The 16,864-nt window shown below is 37.6% G+C and overlaps 1 non-coding gene across 1 annotated transcript; it reads left to right on the forward strand.

Moving 5' to 3' along the window:
• The first annotated feature begins 14,980 nt into the window (after window positions 1-14,980).
• LOC123454259 lies at window positions 14,981-15,087 on the forward strand. The gene has a single exon (XR_006633244.1). It is a non-coding gene; the product is annotated as a U6 spliceosomal RNA (small nuclear RNA).
• The last annotated feature ends 1,777 nt before the right edge of the window (window positions 15,088-16,864 follow it).

Raw genomic sequence — 16,864 nt, forward strand, 5'->3', positions numbered from 1 at the left:
ACAAGGAATGTGGGCTGGAGAGATAACTTAGCCATTATTGCTCTTGCCTGGGAAGCTAAGGACCCAGATTAAATTCCCCAGTACCCACGTAAGCCGGATGTGCAAGGTGATGCATGTACTTCATGTGCAGTGGCGAGGGGCACTGGAGCACGCATGTCCATTCCCTCTCTCTCTTTCTCTCTCTCTCCCTCTTTCCCTATCTTTATCTTTCCATCTCTTTCTGTCTTTCTCTGCCTCTTACTCTCTCCTAAATAAAGAAATAAAATATTCTTTAAAAAGATATGTTACTTTGGATTGTAGTCATATTCCTAAGTCTCACAAGATTAAAGTACATCATTGAAAATTAATCATTTATAGTAGACATATACAACATATTGACCTGTGCATTTCTTTTCACAACCATGTTGCTATAATCTCAAGGCATTATTCAAGTTCATATTAATTCTCCTACGTGCCTCACGGAATGTTCATGGGGAACACTGTCCTCTACACTGACCATTGGAAAGCTCTCCGTCAGATCCATGTAATTTCAGCACCTGCTTGTTAGACTACATCAATAGCAGTAGACAGGTAATAGCTTGATGGATAATGGACGAGTAAAATGACAAAATATTTCAAACACGGGGAGTAATATGCTATGTTTAACTAAGAGTGTAGTAGTAATAATTAATCTTTAGAGTTCAAAAGTATGAACCATACCCTATTTATTGCAGTCACTTTTCAGTCACTTAGTGAACAATTAGAAAAATCTTCAGAAGGTAAAATCATTAAAGATGAGCCAGCAATATAGGAGAGATGAAACAGGCAACCTGCAAAGATGCAAGATATTAGAATAATGCTTTTGAGTAAATGCATTATAATTCCTGTGCCTCAGTGTAACCATGGAGGCAAGCTGTATGGTGACACCTCTCCACAGGAAAAGGTGTGACAGCTAAATATGTGTCTTCAGGTGCTGGGGGAGATGCTTGTAAAGTGTGCCAGCCAGCCAGGGCTTGAATTCCCATTATGCGTGTAAAGGCAGAAACATGAGGTGGTGCATGCATATGGATATGTTTTCAGTAACAAGAGGCCCTCACATGCCCAGGCTCTTTCTCCTCCCTCGCAAATACATAAATAAAAACTTAGAAATAGGGCTGGAGAGATGGCTTAGAGGTTAAGTCGCATGCCTGCGAAACCTATGGACCCAGGTTCGATTCTCCAGGTCCACATAAGCCAGATGTACATGGTGGCTCATGCATCTGGAGTTTGTTTGCAGTGGCTAGAGGCCCCAGTGTGCCCATTCTCGCACTCTCTCTCCCTCTCTCTGACTCTATTAAATAAATAAATAAAAATAAAAATAAATCTTAAAAAAACTTAGAAATAAAAAAAAAATGAGTCTTTAATTAGACAAGGGGCCTCTGCAAGTAATTCATTTATAACAATATCTTCACAACTGTTGTCTTTGTATTCACTATGCTGGGAAATATTTTTAACTGTCCGTGATAGTAACTGAAATTAACATATAGTTTAATACACATGACAACATATTAATGTGATGGTTTATATTGATTGTCAACTTGACATGATCTATTGTCATCTGTGAGGGATTATCTTGATTAGGTTAACGGGGGTGGGATGACACACCTTAACTGTGGATGGCCAGTGTCCTAAATCTGTAGGTAGAGGAGAGAACTGAGTCCCTGCATGCATCGCTCTATTCTACCGTCTTTAGTGAGCTGATGTGACTGCTTCCTCTAGCTCTGCTGACCAGCCTTTCCCGTGGAGATGGAGAGTAACCTGAAAGTAGAAGCTGGAATAAACCCTTCTTTCTGTAACCTGATTTCTATCATGTGTTTTGTCCCAGCAATGTGAAGATAACTGATAAAATGAGTATAGCTGAAATCATTTTGTGACTTCAAGCTAAAATTTAATTCCTGTGTATGCTTTTCTCTATTTGGGGATCTATGACATTTCAAAATGAGAATATTATATATGTTTTGTAATTTAAGCATAGTGTACAGGGAATGTTACTACTCCATACATTTCACACTGATGTTTTTCTAATTTTATTCATCCACTAATTTGTTAGCCTGTTTGATGGAATCTACTTTACATGTTATTTGAGCATCTGGAATGTGCTTTGAATTTGAAAGCTGAAAGCAACAAGCTGTTATAATTCTATTCATTAAGACCAAATAAGTTTTGGCTAAACAAATAGGACACAGTTACTCAGATGAAAAAGCTAATGGAACAGTGAAACTTCAAAAGAAAAATCAAAAGTAACTGATACCTCTCAGATTCATAATTTATAAACTTTATAAGTAGTAAAAAAATATAAAAACTTTATCAAAATTTGTCACATGATTTTTTGAGACAGAATCTCACAGGCTGAATACCCAGGCTGAATGGGAACTCCCATGGGAGCCCAGAATGGCATGGGGCTCAGGATTCTCTTCCCACCACAGCTTCCCTGGTGCTGGAAATGAAGGCATGGTCTGCCATACTGGGCTTCGTCTGGTTGTTAGTAAAATGGCACTTATTATGTTTTAATGCCATCTTAGAGTCACAGGATTTCATATACACATACACACACACACACACACGTGTACAAATATGCATCTAAATATGGTTCACACACATAGCATTAGAAAATTAATTTGGTGTTGTGCTATGAGAAGGCAATTATGCCCTGAAAGCCTTCATCATTCAGTAGTATAGCATTTTTCTTTTAAACAGTTGATGCTATATATTCCACATACCCTTTCTCAGGCAAATGCAAGGCCATTTTAGGAAAGATGAAGGGGAGGAACAGGAAGATGCAGAAATGACACTGGGCACACACAGTAACGAGATTTCTGGAGACACAGATCTTCATTTTCAAATTACCCTCAAGTGCTTTCTTAGCATGTTTGCATTGTTTTCTGCTCCAGGGTCGTGGTAATTTGAAGTGCTAGGAACTATAAAAGAAAAATGGCAAAGCTGAAATATTCAATATTTCTGGACCATTAATAATACTGATTAATTCCTGGAACTTTTAATTCAAATGTGTCATGTGAGAAAGTTGATGTTTTATGAGTTAAGGATGGTCATAGTATGAGAAAACATGTGACTTCAAGTTGAAGACATATGCTTAAAAAAGTAGCAATACAAAAATCAATCACTGGATGTATTTTACAATTTTAGAGAAAACATTTCTAAAAATAATGTAAAGATAATATATATTTAGCTTTTTAATTTATGTACTGACATATTAATAATGTTCATTTATTTACAATTTTAAGGGCTTGATTTTAGAATTTAATTTTGTCACTTATTAAGGTTCATTATACATTTGCTCTTTATGATATTAAAAGCAATTGAAGGTAAATTAGTCTTAAAGAAGATGTTGAGAGTAGAATGGGGATTTCCATAGTCTGGGAAGAATTGGAGGAAGGAGAGGAAGAAAGCTTAGTAAGAGGTATGCAGTTATGTGGAGTGAGGGACAATAAGTTCTTATGTTCTTTAGCAGCTAAGCGAAAAGAGATAAAACGTATTTCAGTGGTCAACTCTGTGAAGCACAAGGCCGTGAATGGTACTATAAGTAACCATAGCTTCATTTGCTTTGGGTTTCATTTTGAGCTATAAGGAACCAATGTGGGCACTGGAATTCAACAGCAGAAACCTTGCAGCTGCGCCTCTAATCCCAGCGCTTGACAGCCAGAGATAGGTGGATCACTGTGAGTTGAGGCCACCCTGAGACTACACAGTGAATTAGGTCAGTCTGGACTAAAGTACGGCACTGCCTTGAAAAACCAAGGAAGAAACAAGGAAGCCTATAAAATAATTTTCAGAACATTTAGTGGAAGTCTCTCAATCATGTTTCAAGAAAACATAGTTTGCTAATGTTTCCACAGAAAACATCCCCTGCATTTCTCTATTATGTATGACTCGGGAAACATTTCTGTCTTGACCCCAAACTTCCCGTGTGGTTTGAATGATGTAGAAGTCTGGCTCTAAAATGTCCCCTTGGCCTTGTGCATTCACGGATGATCGAGCCTTTGGAGGCCGAGTCCTGTTGGGAGAGATGTGTATCTACCCGTACGGTTGGACCCTGCGGTTTCTTACACCAGCCGTAATGGGTGTTCATGAGCTAGCTTGGTCTTTCTGCTGCCTCCCAGCTGATGAGATACAGCCTCTGTTTTTCTATAATTTCCCTTTTCCTAGAGACTACAACTCAAACTGGGTGCTTTCCTCCCATAAGCTGCTTCTGGTCAGGTGTTAGGTCCAAGCAATGAGAAAAACAAACAAACAAAAAAACCTACAATAAACAGAGCAGAACAATCTGTATTTTGCTATACAGAACCTAGCTCAAAATTCCACAACTGGGATAGAGAGATGGCTCAGCAATTAAAGATGCTTTCTTGCAAAGCCTGATGGCTGGGTTTGACTCCTTAATATGCATGTAAGGCCCTATGCCCAAAGTGCCCCAAGCATCTGGAGGTCATTTACAGTGACAGGAGGCCCTGGTGTGTCCATTTTCCCTGTCTCTCTGATTCTATCTTCTCAAATAAATAAAATATTTTAAAAGGGCTGGAGAAATGGCTTAATGGTTAAGCACTTGCCTATGAAGCCTAAGGACCCTGATTCAAGGCTCAATTCCCCAGGACCCATGTTAGCCAGATGCACGAGGGGGCGCACGCGTCTGGAGTTCGTTTGCAGTGGCTGGAGGCCCTGGCACGCCCATTCTCTCTCTCTCTCTCTCTCTCTCTCCCCCTTTGTCTCTCTGTCTGTCATTCTCAAATAAACAAAAAGTGAACAAAAAAGTTAAAAAAAATTAAAAACCTAGAAGTACAGAATGTATATAGAGACACTTATGTTTGATAATCAATATGAAATAGCAATAAAATCAAAATTGAAATTATTTATTTGCCTTTAGAATATAAAATATAGTTATATAAAAAAGTAAATCTAGGCTGGAGAGGTGGCTTAGCAGTTAAGGTGTTTGCCTACAAAGCCAAAGGACCTTTTTTCAATTCCCCAGGACCCACATAAGCAAGTGCCCAAGGCAGCTCATGCATCTGGAGTTTGTTTGCAGTGGCTGGAGGCCCTGGCACACCTATTCTCTTTCTTTCTCTCTCTCTCTCTCTCTCTCTCTCTGATTCTTTTTCTTTCACTCTCTAAAATAAATAAAGGAAAAATTTTGAAAAGTAAATTTATAGGTACCTTATAATTGACATTATCATGTATTAGTAAAATTGTAACCAAGTTAGGAATATAATATTTCTGGTTCTATCATAATAAACTAAGTGAAATTAAACTAAAATAATGAAATAACCCAGTTCCTGTTGTATTGTGGGGTCATAATAGCCCATAGTAACGAAAATGCATAATCAGTATTTTGTTTCCTCCCTATCATAAGTCTCATTGCTCAGTAGGAAAATAGAGGAGTTTCCAGATAGAAACACCATCTGATTTTGCAATCTCCATGATGGATTAGATCATAACAGCAATTATCCTAACTGTCTTGCTGTACATTAAAAGAAATTCAGTGCTAATTATTTTATTTTTTAGAATCCAAATCTCTTCAATGACCAAATTCTCTCCTGTGCTGTCTGTATAAGAGGCTCTGCTACTTTTAACCATAATGTGGCTTTTCTACCCTTTTCAAAACCTGGAGTAATGACAGCTTATCCAGAGACCACTTGCCACTGAAAGAACTAAAGATTTTGCAGACCATAAGTATTTGAAGCACAATATCCCTAAACATGCAAAATAGTTCCACAATGACTTAATTGTGATTGTGTCTCTCAGCAACACCACACTCACATCATTTGACTTTATTAGATTTTTCCTTAACCTTCCTGTCATCCGGGCTGTAGTCTGCAAACCTTGCCTAAGGGCCTTCTCTGTCAGCAGGAGTCAGCTATCCTCCATGTCTACTTGGCTCTGTTAGACTGTTCTGCTTGCCATAATAATATATCACAGGTTTGGAAGCCTAAACAAAAGAATCTACTTTCTCACAGTCTGGAGGAAGTCCAGGTAGGACTTAGATTCTGATAAAGGCTCTTTCCTGACAGGCACATGGCCACCTCGCAGTGCCCTTGCATGGAGGAAATGAAATATCACTACTTCTTTCAAGGACACACTCATTTTGGTATGCTGCCCTTCATCAGGTTAACTACACTACTTTTTAACCCCCCCCCCAACTTCAGACATAATCACTTTGCAGGTTAGAGATTCAATAAATTTATTTGAGAAGTCACATTATTCCATCCTTAGCAAAGTGATGCTATGAAAGTAATGATTGCCATCAGGAGACTTGGATCCAGAGTACTTATCCAATAACTAACATACTGTCCTGCCTTAGGTGCAATTGTCCTTGGGGAAATGTTTCCACATGAACTTTCATAAACTAGACGCCAGTTATTTACAAGATGATACTGAAAATAAATAGTTTATTATATCCCCTCTCATTAAGTTTCCTTAATAAATATTCACACTAACACCTTTTGAGCATCCTTCAGAAGATGGCAAACTAAGATAACTGGACAGAAATCTTGTCAATGATGATGACCAGGGACCTACTGGTACACTTGTGTGGATTGTGGCATTTAGGTCATGGTGTTGGGTATTAAAGTTTCAGGATTATCCTATAGTGTGAACTATGCAGTGTACAGACGGGATTGTTAACAGACCTCTGTAGTAGTGCTTGAAGCACGTAGAAGTGATCAAGTGTCACAGAGCTTGCTCAAGGTTGTTCAAGCCACGGGTATTCTGAAGGAACCAAATGGTAAATCCAGGGAATGAGAAGCACAGGCTTCATGTGAAAATAAGCACACCACTTTGAAAAAGCATTTTCCTTGATCCAGGAGAAAACTGTATAATAATTGTGTAAAATTGCATGTCAAGTATATACACATGTTTTTGCTAGAGGTAAGGACTCTGAGGAAGCCAGGAGTGCTGGTATACTGGCATCCAGGTGGAGGCGCCAGGGAGAACCACTTTAGATCTCTCCCAAAACAAATTTCCCTGGCCCTTACCACGTTTTATGTTCTTGTCAGTCATCCTTAGTTTCCAACAGGATGCAGCGGGGCTGCACGAAAGAAGCCCATGGCCTCAGATGTAGTGATGCCTCACAAGATCTCGGATGGCAGGTCTCCGACATCTCAGATACAGTCACTTTTCAAAATATAATTGTATGAGTCATGAAAGTGTCTTTTACTTTCCCGCAAGAAGTATGTAATCATGGAAGGATGAATAATTTGAATTTGTTCAAGAAAATTTCACTATTGCAGATATATTGGCAAAAGTTACTTCATACTTACAAAAAATGAAACAATAATAATGATCAAAATGCATGGTGATAAAACTAGATAGTATGAAATGTAGCAATATTGATGTGGAACACAAATCACTGCAATGACGATTTAGGATATAAATTTGTAAATATGATTATTAGAGATGGTCTTACAACACTCCAGATTTCTCTCTCTGTTTCTCTCTTGTCTTTTCTGCTTTAACATTTCATAGAATGTTATTAATGGTAATGTCAGAGTACAAAGTGGTTTTCCCTAGGATCTTGGACAAAAGTGCAGCCCTATCAGTATCAGATGGGCTAGCAGTAATTATGACCCTCATTAAGTAGTGTCATAATGAGCCATATTGATCTAAGAAGATCTCCAGTGTTGGAAGATGAGCTCCTCACATGCCTTCCTTACTCAATAATAATTATCTGGATGGAAGATACTAATAAATTCTATAATAAAACTGGGGTTATAGCTCAAAAAAAGCATTAAGAGCTGAGTTCTCATCCCTAATATCCACATAAAAGCCAGATATGGTGGCACATGTGTGCAATCCTAGTACTGTGAAGCAATATCTAGTTAGTATAGTCCTGTCACTGAGCTCTAGGTTCACTAAGAGACCTTGTCTCAGATATATATATATGTGTGTGTATAGATAGATAGATAGATAGATAGATAGATAGATAGATATACATGTGTATATATGTATACACACATGGCCTCCACAGTTTGTTTGGAGGTTCTTCAGCAACCAACAATGTCATACAATAAATTTCATAATTCAACAAAATGGTATTTAATGGAAGGAGGTTCAGGGTGGTGGTGAATATGGATTATGATCATGTATGTTGTTTGTACTAACGAACACTGTCAATAGGACAGCTTAAAAACAAGGGGGGTGCAACTGAGAAAGACTTAAGGCGCTGATCTCTGGTTCCCGTATGCATGCACATACATGTGCAATGACAGCTGCCTTCCCGACACATGTGCATCTTCACACAGAGGAACACCAATCTACATGAATACAGACAACATAAACTTTAAAAAAATTATTCTTAAAATGTCAAAGGATTACTATCCAGCATGTTTAGCCTACTTGGCAAGCACTGGGCTAAGTCTTTAGTCCCTGTCTAAAAGTAAGGAGGATGATGCCCAAGGATGGACACACGAAGTTGTCTTCTGTATTCCTCAGGCATTTAAATGTACCTGTGCCCCCCACATGTATATGTACACCTACACACACACATACACACACACACACACACACACACAAACACACACACGCACACACAAGATTCTGAATTTGGTCTTGCCTACCGATATTTAGGAGCTCTCATACATCATCATACATGATACACTCACAAATTTAACAAAACAGTTCATTGGGTGTTACACCAAGTGTCTTAAGTATTCCTGTAAGAACACAGAGTACTTTCACTCCTCATGCCTTCTTGAGGCACCCTTGAATGTAATTCAGCCCATACCCGTAGGTTCATGAGAGGTTTCCTAGAAACATGTGATCTCAGAGTGAACCTCTTCAGCTCTGTTCTTTAGGCACACCAGCCTACAAGGATGGTATAGGACTAGAAGAGATAATAGTACCACCCTACTCAAGAGGCCCTGAAATACACACACAGGACAGACCTGGGACAGGTATATCTAACCATACACTTTGTGAAGAGAAGTTGCTGGAGGTAAGTATATTCCTAATCTGTGTAAGTGGTATGGATTTATTTTTTCAATCAGAGTCCTGCAAAGAGTAAAGCTGGGCAATCAAATACAAAGGGGTCTAAGGAAGGGGCATCTGAATAGATGGGTGGGAAGGGTCAAACTGCACTGGCCTGAGTATGGCAGTTCAGCTGTTCCCATGGAGTGGACCACATAGCATAGCATTTAGCTGGTACTTCATTCCTAGAGACCTACTTCTGCTACTCCCCTGAGGGCCATGTATCTTCAGAATACTGTCACCAAGTAGTACAGCTGGAGTACTTGGGGGACATTTAGTTTTATAAACCATGAATTTCATGGAAAAATATCCACTCCTTGTTAATATATTGACAAAAATTCCATATTCCAAAATAAATACGTAACTCATGAGGAATAACTTTGACACTGTTATGTGATCAAAACACCACCACTTAATTTCTGAGGATCCACAGATACACCCACTAAGGTTCAGGGGAGTCTGCAGAAGATGGGGTGGGAAGAATGTAAGAGCCAAAGGGTGGGAGGGAATATCCAGAGACATGGCCCTCCCAACAATGGCTGACTGCTGCCCTCACGCCTCATCACCTACAACTGCTGGTGAATACCAGTGGTCCCACCAGGGAGGCCCCTCAGTGGAGTGGGTGCAGGGAGGAGGGACATGATGGTACCAACATATGATGTGTCCATACAAAGTTTTACTTAATAATAAAAAAAAAGAATGCGATGAGAAGGGTTTTCCAAGCTATTCTTGTGAAAGCTTGGCACACCAGAATGCCAATAGACTATAAGGACTCTGCTTGGAGGCTCCCAGAGAACAAGCACTGTCCCAGGAGTTTGGCTAGAGGCCATACTTTTGTGTCGTAGTCTGTAAAAATTCTGATTTATTCTGCTTGTTTTCTGAAATTTTCACATGATGCTGAATTCAAAAATAACGGCCTAGGTTGTTTGGCTTTCTCCTCCAGCTGCCATGATGAACTGTACACACTAACCATGTGTCCTCAGAAACTTGTCTCCCCCACAACATGCTTCTTGCCAGTTATTTATCACAACAGTTAGAAAAGTATTAATTCATTGTGTATTACAAAATATGCTTTGTGGAAGGTAAAAAATCTAAGCTGATATTTATGGCTCACATAAACATGCAATCCCTATACTTCGGGACTAAGACCCACAGACAGTAGAGATAAAATCCACAGTTAGTTGTTTTCACACAAACATGATTGTGTAGTTATAAAACAATGCTTTTGTAATTGGTGCTAGTTGGAGCATGTTGGATTAAGTCTATAACTTTTGTTCTTAAATAAGGAATCAGAGGCCCTTAACATTCCCTGTGTCTTCATACTTTTGGACAAAAGCTTTGAAAGAAGAAAAGAATGACTTGCAGGCAATTGCTAGAAAATTCTCTTACACTTTCATTTCACAGTTAAAAATTCTACTGAAGCCAGATGTGGTGGTGCATGCCTAAATCCCAATACTTGGGGGGCAGAGGTAGGAGGGCTGCTGTGAGTTTGAGGCCACTCTGAGACTCCATAGTGAATCCCAGGTCAGCCTGAGCTAGAGTGAGACCCTACCTCAAAAAAAAAAAAAAAAAAAAAAAAAAAAAAAAAAAAAAATTCTACTGAATTCCAGCCCTTCTAAGCTAACAATTGGTTCTTTTAGAAAGTAGCCAATGCATACTTGGTCCCTTTTGGCATATGAAGACTAGGTCTTACTGGATGCTTTGTTTTGGGAAATGGTTTTCCATCTGCATGAAGCCTAATTTTGTCACATCACAACTCACTATCTTTTTGGTACATGAAATGAACTTAATTATTTTGTAGCAAACACTGAAAATTATATTTTACAGTAAAAGGATGCTTTCATTTCTGAAAGGATTTTGATAGGCATCAATCATCAATTCAACCATAACCCTATAAAATTCCATGTTTAATAGAATCATAGAGTCCCTGGAGACATTTGCATAGACATATGTGGTTCTTGCAGCAGTGACTCATTTGTTGCCATAATCTTTCTCACAACAATGGCAGTCTTCAGGTAAGATAGCTTCTGTCAGTGACAGACTGTTTATCTCTGTCTGTAGCTTAGTGAGTTCATTTCAGAGTTCCTACTGTATTGTCCTGGTGATGCTGGTGTGCATAATATGTTGCTATAGTTCCCCGTCATGCCCAGCTTAAAAGGCTGTCTAGCATAAACCCTTGCTTCCCACCAGTAAATAAGCATAACTGCCCCAGCCAGTGTTGTGTATTGTAACCTGACTGTTGGTTCAGAAGAGCTCTGTGTTTTATTAGCACATTTCCTGGTCTCCAGTATTAAGCCAGCAAGTCAGCAGAATGAGCTTTAGCCAAATAGTGGCACAGAGAAGCCTTCTTCTGATCACTGTGACTTCTGTAAGAACTTGCAGTCTAATTGTCTTCCAGTGTTATACAGGAAATGCCTTGCAAGAAGTTGATGGATGGCCACTGTAGAATCATCTCATGATCCATTAGCATTTTCTGCCACCATCTCTTTCTGTTTTCATAGCTGCTCACCTTCTCCAGGTCCTACGTCATTACTCCAGTGTCAGTATCTGCCAGCCTTATCCTTGGGCTGTTTTCTTCTCAAATTACTTCATGTGAAACTAAGTATGTTAATTTCTAAATATAAGTGGTACTAATGTGCAAAATCATAATTACAAAAAAATAAATGGGGGATTGTAATATAGATAGACAGATGACAGATAGATAGATAGATAGATAGATAGATCTTTATATTACATTTAAATGATATTTTATTTTACGGGCTGGAGAGATGGCTTAGCAGTTAAGCGCTTGCCTGTGAAGCCTAAGGACCCCGGTTCGAGGCTCGGTTCCCCAGGACCCATGTTAGCCAGATGCACAAGGGGGCGCACGCGTCTGGAGTTCGTTTGCAGTGGCTGGAAGCCCTGGCGCGCCCATTCTCTCTCTCTCCCTCTCTCTCTCTCTCTCTCTCTCTCTCTCTCTCTCTCTCTCTTTCTTTCTCTCTCTGTCTGTCACTCTCAAATAAATAAATGAACAAAATAATTTTAAGTGATATTTTATTTTTGAATTAGAATATAAAAAATGAAACATTTATAGGTTATAAAATTCTAATACAGATTCATGAAAAGGGCTGTATAATGGATTTGTAGATAATTCATCTTTCTACATAGTGTTTTACTATTTGATAAATGATCTAGAAAATTCTGTAAAATGACTTTTGTGTAGTCCATAAAGAATTGATTAAGATCTATGTAAATAAATGCCCTTCTAATGGATGATTTCATATATAAAATTCCATGCAACACTAATTTTATTCATACTTCTGAATTTTAGAAAAAAATAATGCCTCCAAATAAACTGCTCAGGTAATTGGAATGATCTGCATTAGGACATTTTTTTTTGTCCCAAACTATCTGTAACCAGCCACTACTGAGAAAATCCACAATGGCACAATCCATTCTGTAGAAAAAAAAAAAAAAAAGTTGAATAAGTACCAAGAAAATGTATATGTGTCAGGATCTGAGGAGATATTTCCATGAGCAAAATGGTTGTTGTGCAAAAATGAAGACCTGAGTTTCAATTCCCAATATTCATATAAAATTTGGAACATGGCAGTGTACAGCTGTAATTCCAGTACTGGAGAGGAAGAAACAGCAGGAAGCCTGAGGTGTACTGGATAGCTTGTGAAGCACAATTGATAAGTTCTGAGTTCAGTGAGAGACCCTTTCTCAAAAGAGTAGCCTGGAGAGTGATCAAGTAAGACACATAATATTGACTTCTGGCCTCCACATGCAATCACATACATGTGTTTATGTACCCACATACATATGAACACACCTATATACCCTCATGAACACCACAGTAATAACATGTAACATATTTATGTGAGGCATGTTGATAAAACTGAGATGAACTATTTATAAATTTCATTAAAGTGTTAAATTTAAATGATATTAATAAAAGGTCTGGGAAGATGGCTCAAAAGTTAAATGCCCTAGCTTGCAAAGCCTGAAGACCCAGGTTTGGTTCCTTTTTATCCACATAAAGCCAATGCACAAAGTGGCACATGTGTCTGAAGTTCAATTTCAGTGACAGCAGGGCCTGACACATTCATACCCACTCTCTGTGTCTGCCTCTTTGTCTCTAGATCTCTCTCAAATAAATAAATAAAACATAATAATGTAGAAACTTGATTTCTATCGGTGTGTAGTGTATTTTGAAGACAGATATAGTGATTAGTCTATTTTTGTTACTATTGTTGAAGTCTTCTTTAGCTTCCTGGGATCTTTTGTGATTCTATATAAATAAAATGTTAATGAAAATGCTTGGTATTTTTGCATCTAAACCAATCTGAAATATTTAATGTTGCTCTTCATTTAAATTGAGTGATGATCATTAAATAAAGCCCCACATACAGATTGTGCAAGGGAGCTAAATAAGGGTTTGTGCATGCAGAGTACCAAACTTGTACTGATAATGGGGTAATTTTGAAAAAAAATCACTCTAATGCTTTCTAAAATACACTTACGCTATATACCTGTGTGGATATAGTAATCATCTATTTTCCAAAACTCTGCAACAAAGACTCGCACGTGTGTGTGTGTGTGTGTGTGTGTGTGTGTGCGTGTATGTGCCAACTTTGCCCAATCAGCATCTTAATTTTTCTGTGCACAATGCTACACATTCATGGACAACCTTAAACCTCAATAATTTTGACCATTTTTCAGTCTCACTAAATGACTCAGGCCATTTACAGTTCACTGTGTTGTGCAAAATGGCTTCGCAGTCATGGTGACCCACTGGTCTCTAAGTGATGGGATAACAGGTGTGACACCACCCCCAGGTATATATTAATACCTTTGTGTGTATGTGTGTGTGTGTGTGTATAGATAGATAAATAGATAGATGATAGATAGGTAGATCATCCATATTGTTATTCACTATACCATAAATACCATTAAATTTATTTACAAATTATTAACAGTATGTTAAATTTTCTCTTCTAAGTATTTTTCTGCAATAATTAACATTGTACAGTTTCAACAGGTATAAAAATGGTATAAATTTTAAAGTTTCTCAGACTCAAATATAAATCTAGATAACTCACTAGACATCAAGATACAACTTTGAAATAGATACAATTCTCACCCTTGTTCTCCAAATATTTTAAAGCATAATAGAGTTTTCCCAAAATTATTATGATAAGGAAATTAAACTTGTTGAGAAGAAGCTATAATACTAGGTGGTACTCAGATTACTTTACTAATGGCTTTGAGAATCTACTTTACTTCCTAATAACTGCAATGAAATGTAAATGAGTACTTAATGTGAAAGTTAAAGATGGCTCTCAGGCAAAAGAGTGGAGAAAGCTTTAATTACTATACAGCAGCTCCATGTTAAGATTGCAGATAAGATAGACATCTGTGTGGAGAAAACAAGCACTGGTATTTTTAAAAGACAAATGGAGTAGCATTGAATTTCTTACAAGTTGAGTAGTAGAAGATGGATGAATCAACATCAAATGTAATTTTCTGATCATGTAGAATGTCATGGAACATTTATAAAAGAAAATAAATTTGTCTTAAGTTTGACTCTTCAGAACTGCAGGTTATGGTCTCACATGTTTGTTGTACAGAATTCTGTCACTAATATTAAATAAACACAGAAGAAAAAGGACAAATAGTGAATAAAATTAATCATTGACCTTTGATTAAAAGTAAACAAAATATTGACAAATAGACTCTGTATGTATAGGAAAAAAAAAGAGCAGCATGAATAAGATTGATAGATGTAGAAACCCCGTGGAGGCTTCATTACTAGAAAACATTAAAATATTCCAGCATGGTGATGCATAAAATGAAAAAATGGCCTATATCAAATATTATGACTGACAATTGGTAAAGTAAAGGAAAAACTCAAATAAGTGAAAAGCATGTTTATGGAACAGGATAAGTATGGAACTGTAGAAGTCCCAGTCACCTAAGGGATAAATATAACACTCAAATGTTTCTAACAGTGCTTGCTTTGGCAGCACATATACTAAAATTGGAATGATACAGAGTAGATTAGCATGGCCCCTGCGCAAGGATGACATGCAAATTCGTGAAGTGTTCCATATTTTTGCTCTCAAATAAGTAAATAAAAAATGAACAAAAAAAATGTTTCTAACAAAAATTTTGGTAGAAACATATTAAATATAAATAATCATACTTGGAACTGATTTGCAAAATCATGCTTTGAATTTGGCAAGGCAGCCCATTCCTGTACTCTATGTATCTGGGAGGCCAAGGCAGGAAGATCTATCGGACTTTTAAGGCAGTGTAAGCTATTGAGTGAAACTCTCTCAAAGCAAACATTTTGTTTTGCTTTCCTTTGTTGTGTTTTGTTTTTGAGGTAGGGTCTTGCTCTAGCCCAGGCTAACCTGGAATTCACTATGTAGTCTCATGGTGGCCTCGAACTCATGGTGATCCTCTCACTTCTGCCTCTCCAGTGCTGGGATTAAAGGCATGTGCTACCACACCCAGCCAAAACATACATTTTTTAAATAAGTAATTTTCAAGTTTTTCCTTTCAAGTACTTATGGCGGAATATAGCATTATATACATGTTGATGGTCTACTTAGGAAACCTTAAGAAAGTCATTAGAAGACTTGAATTTTGGAAAGGGTATTTGTTTACATAGACAATCAATAGCATTGTCAGGCATAACCTTTCATCCTTGCAATTTCAGCATTCAGAAGCCTGGATTACACAGTGAATGGGTTACATAGTGACTGGATTACTTAGTGAGTACGTTACAGCTTGTGTTATATCCTGAAAAGGAATTACTTATTGAGCCTGGGTTAGAGTCTTGGCTACATAGTGGGCTATAGCCTGGGTTACACAGTAAGTTTCTGGCCAAGTTGGACTATGCTTCAAAAATTCCCAAAGAAAAATAATCAATAGCTTTAATATGTAAGATATATCACCCATGGGGAATACCAGCAACTCCACTGAGGAGGGCCCCTAGCAGAATGGGGTTGGTGAGGTGGGAAAAGATGGTGCCAACACATGATGTATCCACACAAAGTATGTTCTTAGTATATAAAAATAATTAATTATAAAAAGAAAACAAACAAAGATAGATCACTAGTGAAGAAGTATCTTTTAAAAGTTCCCGGTCCCAGAAGCAATAAACCATCAATTACTTCCAGCTAAACTTTTAGGAAACTAGGAAAGCCTTAAGAGTTTCACTTTTAAAGCATGATTGCACAGTGATAGCAAACCACTAGAAGAAGGACAAAACAGTCTATGCATTTAAGGAAATCCATAACTAATAATAATAATGCCAAAGTTCTTTTTTGCTAGTAAATTGGAGCATTGGCATGAAATTTCATAAGAAACAACAAAAATGCAAAAGTAAATACTGTGTTGAGCCTAAGTACCATACATAAGCACACACTCACGCAAAAGAATGATGAGGTCAATTAATAGCCATAATAAACATAAGTTTATTTCTCTCCTCTCTGATTGCAAGGCTTAGGTATCCAGAAGTCCAAAATTTTTTCTTAATTCATAGAGTTTTTGTTTTAGATGCGTCTCACTTTATCGGCTTTAACTAGATTTTGCAAACAGCTCATTAGTCAATTTCAGCACAAACATATTCTTTAGTTTCCTTTGACAAATAAAATAAATATTCTCTGTTTTTAATGTTAAATTTCATTATTTTATAATATTAATCTATCTAGTTTTTGGAAATGTATGCAATGCACAGAGGTAGGCTAAACCTTTCTTTAAAGAGAACAGTCAATACCTTGGTGGTGTAGATGAGATACTTCGGTCTGCCACTGCAGCATGAAAACATTCACAGATAATACATAAATATGCAGGGGCGCCTGCACGATGGTGAAATTCACTTGTA

This window comes from Jaculus jaculus, chromosome 13 (assembly GCF_020740685.1).
Source record: "Jaculus jaculus isolate mJacJac1 chromosome 13, mJacJac1.mat.Y.cur, whole genome shotgun sequence".
Classification (NCBI taxonomy): domain Eukaryota; kingdom Metazoa; phylum Chordata; class Mammalia; order Rodentia; family Dipodidae; genus Jaculus; species Jaculus jaculus.